The following is a 4746-nucleotide window of genomic DNA, read 5'->3' on the forward strand; positions in this document are numbered from 1 at the left end:
GGAAAACAAAAAAATACAAGTCCTAAGTAAACAACAGCAGAATATGGCAAAGCATTGGTAATATCATCTTATATTTGTTAATATAGTAATTTACAGTTTCATCTGCATACATCTGTGCCTGGCATTCTGGGAGTACTGGCAGTGAACCTAACATCCTGCCTGACATAATGTGAAGGAGTTTACATTGTAATAAAAGATGATGTTATGTCAAGATTGTCAGAGCTATGCCCATGTGGACGTTATGAATCAGGGAGGGAGAAAGACCCCCGGAATAGGCAGGGAGATGTCACCTACAGTTTATGGGGGAAAGGATTTCAGTTAAGAGGAAATGAATCAGAAACAGTCTCAATTACTGTGGACTTCTTGCAGCTAAAACTCAATATAGGTGAAGACAGGTATTTGGCTTGAAAAACATAGAGTCAGAGAAGATAATTACACTGGGGATTTTGGTATTCAGCATATACAACACCCAGCTCTCAGAGAGAGAAGAGAAGAGTGGCTCAGTGCACAAGCTTTGGAGCAAGATTGCTGGGGAAACTTGGTCTGGCCACTAAGATGTGTGAGCCTGGTTAAGTTACTTCACCATCTCAAATTTGCTTCATCACCTGCAAAAGCTTTAGAGGATGGTTGTTAAAATTTAATTCCCATAAAGCACCTAGTTCTCAGCACATAGAAAACTCACAATATGTGTCAGTTTTTCTTATTATTTAAAAAGGATCAAGATGATAACATTAAACTGTATTTCCTAGAAAACAACAGTAAACGTGGAAATGTATTAAAGCTTTGTTAATACAGAAACCTCTGGCTTTGATCTGACCAATTTTCTCCTGGATAAACTCAATGACTAATCTCCAATTAGCTTCAAGTGAGTTACCAAGAAGAAAGAGTTGGAGATAAGTTTCTGGTACACAGAGCTTTATGACCCACATGTGCTGCTGTTAGGACATACCCACAGAGTAGAATCCAGAGATTATATCCAGAGATTCATGTGATTGTATGATTATAAGTTTCCCTGTTTCTCTTACCTACTCTCCAATATTCTTAAGATCTAATGAAATGGGGAAAATAAGATTTTTATTGCCATAAATGATCTGAATTGCATGATCTTCCTCTTTAGAAAAACAGTGGTGATAAAACATAGACACATCCTACCTCTCTTCCTAGGACTATGGACATAATTAAAATAATTTGAAGTCAGTAGCCCATTGTTTTCAGTTTTAGTGTTCATTCTTTAAAAGACCTATACATATTGTTGACAGTGGCCCTGCTCGCTTTCCACAGCTCCCACTGGCTAGAAACAGTGCCAGACCAACCAGACGCCAAGCTCTTGTCCACGGCAGCCTCCCATCCCTGCCTGCAATCTTCCTCATGCCAGTTCTTTTTGTTAGAACCCCCTATTGCAGCCATTAGAAATCTAAGCTCAAATTAAAGCAGGCCCCGAATGAGTTAAAATTGGATAGTTAGAAAAAAGAATATATTAATTTTCTAGGACTGCCAAAGGAAAGTACAATGATCTGGATGGCTTACAACAACAGGAATTGATTCTCTCATAGCTCTCGTGGCCAGAAATCTGAAATGTCAGCAAGTCTATGAACCCTCTGGGGCTCTGTGTGGAGTCCTGACTTGCTTTTTCTTAGCCTCTCATGGTGGTCTTATATTCTCAGCATTACTTGGCTTGTAGCTATGCCACTCCAGTCTCTGCCTGTTGTCACCTGGTGTCCTCCATCTGTGTTTACGTATTCACATGACATTGTCTTATAATAACACCCCTCATACTGGATTAGAGCTCACCCTCATGATCTCAACTTTTGTATCTACAAAGACCTTATGTCCAAATAAGGACACATTTATTAGTAGTAGGGTTTAGTATTTCAACACCTCAAAACTTCTTTGTCGGGACAGAATTCAACCTAATTAAGGGATTTTATAAAGTGTAATATTAACACAGACAATAGATATTATTTTTTGTATATATTTATATATTTCCAAAACTGCTTAGAATAATGGTTTAAATTCAGTAGGGTATTAGAATACATATCAATTTAAATGTAATTGACTTTCATTCTCACAAGGACATAAATTGCATTATATTACCTTGATAACACTATTGAATAACACTCCAAGTTAAAAAAGATATCTGTTCCTCATGGTGACTATATTTATCTACTGGGATAAAAAGGATTTTTTCTGGAAATCATGGTTAATTTCCTGTTAAATTGAGCATAAATTGCTAAGAGTCAGGAAATTCTGGATGGTATTTCTTTGCATTTTTCATTAGTTTCCAAAACCACTGTTTCACTTTTACAGGTTATCTTCGTTTTCTTCACTGTGCTTCTGCTTTGGAAGCAAGTGTTTGCTAGTTATTTGTAAAAGTTACCTAAGCAGCCAACTGGGAAGCCAATCACATTGGTTTCAAAACCATCCTGGCCAACTGTCTAGACGTCTGATTTTGAATAACTATCTCCATGGAGGATTTTCTTGCCTTTTCTGACTCTTTCTTTGCCCATTTGTTAAATAACATATTTAGAAATTGGTAATAGAAAAATTTTTTCCAACTCAAAGTGATTATTGCTTTCATGATGCATCCATGACATCACATAGCATTACATGTGTGACCTTAACAAACACACACACACAAAACCACATTTGTAAATCTTGAATACAGGTATAATTATGTAAGGAATAAATGTGCAAATACAAAAGACTTATTTTTCAGAATTGTGGAATAATAACTGTGATTATGGCCTTGCCATATAAATAAGAAAATTAATTCTATTTTATAATTTTAGACCTAGAATCTATGAATTCTAATTTTCAGGCCATGATATCTTGATAAGATGCTATACTGAAGCTTACTTCTCATTGTCTGTGCAAGGTGCCTATTTATTGTGCCTCAATTATTTTAAAAAATGTATTTGTACTTACAGATGCTACTTCTCAGTTTGCCAGAGTAGTCATCTAACTCAGAAAACATTCACCAACCCTCTATCACATTTATCACATTTATCATATGCTAAACCCATCCCTCCTGATGCCTCCTGAAAAGTTTTCAAACTAAGGCTCCTGGCTTCTGTAAATTTTACTTAATAAGCCAATTAAGATGTATTTGTTACAATCCCTGGAGGGTTATCCATCAAGACCATGCTCCTACAACTAAATTGTCTAATTGGAATACTTTCAGTTTGTCTGAAATTTCTATTGCGTGCTCTACTATTGCGGACCAGTAAAACTGGAATGGGATTTGGACTCCTATAACAACTTGGAAGACAGATGGTATTGAAAAGATACAAATGTAGCAGCTTCCACTGATTCTTAAAATGCCCCTTTTTGTTGACTTAAGCATTTGCATCAGCAATTCAAATATTAGTTTTGCTAAAGTCAATGATTTGCATCTTAAATTTGAAGAAAAAAACATAATGCATTAACTAAAATTTAGGCCATTACTGCTGTTGGGAAAAAAATTTCCAAAAGGAATCCTTAACTGTAGAAAGTATTTTTATATCATCACTTATTAATTTCTTTGAACATTTATTTACTCAATAAATCATTTTGAGTACTTGTGGGCACCATGACAGCCACTTGCAGATGGGTATAAACATGATTAATCTATGATTCCTGCTACTAATGTTTATAAATAGAAAATAAATAATGAATGAGAAAATTCAAAAGAAGTTAAAAAGTGGGAAGTGCCATAATAGATAAAATACTGTCAAAATTCAGACATGGCAGAGACTATTTGCGACCAAATTAATGGAAAAAATAATACATAAAATAGAACTTGAATACTAGGTTGGTGTCAGTAAATGGAGATGCAAAGGTACGCTGATGCGACAGTCCTTGGAAACCTATGAAGACTAGAAATAACTCCAAGCAGATGGAAGAAAATGCAACTATCCTGAGAAAAGATAGAATTGGAAAGGTTGGTAGTTTTAAGCAATGATTAAAGGGTTTGAACCTTACTCATCAGGCAATAAGAAAGGTTTGGTTTTTTTTTGAGTAAAGATGTTATGTTTAATGAAGTTTATTTGTAGATAATGATCTCATATTAATTTTAAAATTTCAGTAGACACATTTTAAAAAGTATAAAAAAGAAGGTAAAATTAGTTTTCATAACATAGTTTATGTAATCCAGTGTATCCAAAATATTCTTTCAATATGTGGATTGATACAAAAAAGTATTAAGTATTTTGCATTAGATTTGGCACTATGTCTTTAAAACCAATATGTATTATACAATTATAGCTCACCCCAATTCAGACTAGGCACATTTCCAATGTTCAAAAACTACATGTGGCTAGGGCCCTCTATTTTGGACAGAGTAGCCTCAGAAATTTCATGTGAAGTATCTAAGAAGTTGCATGGAAAGTTGTCACTATTGGCTTGAGTGATTTATGTATATAGCAGTGATTATAGGATAGAAGTAAATAAGATCATGAAGAGGATAAAGAGAAATATAAGGAGACCATAGACAAATTTGTGGTGTATATCCATGTTTCCAGGTGTATATGGGGAAAGAGGAAGGAGGGTAGAAGTAAAATATATTAAATAGTTTGGAGAATAAAAAGCAAGGGGGAATCATGGAACCAAAGAAAATCGGTCATTTAAGAATTGAAAAGTGGATCTTACACAGATTGGCCTCTCCCTTGAAATGGAAAGCTAATTCATCAGAAACTGTACAGTAATGGAAATAAGCTGGAACAGACCAAGATGTGTGGTGCAGGGGTGGGGAAACACACCCACAATTTT

The sequence above is a fragment of the Phyllostomus discolor genome, chromosome 2 (genome assembly GCF_004126475.2).
Source record: "Phyllostomus discolor isolate MPI-MPIP mPhyDis1 chromosome 2, mPhyDis1.pri.v3, whole genome shotgun sequence".
Taxonomy (NCBI): domain Eukaryota; kingdom Metazoa; phylum Chordata; class Mammalia; order Chiroptera; family Phyllostomidae; genus Phyllostomus; species Phyllostomus discolor.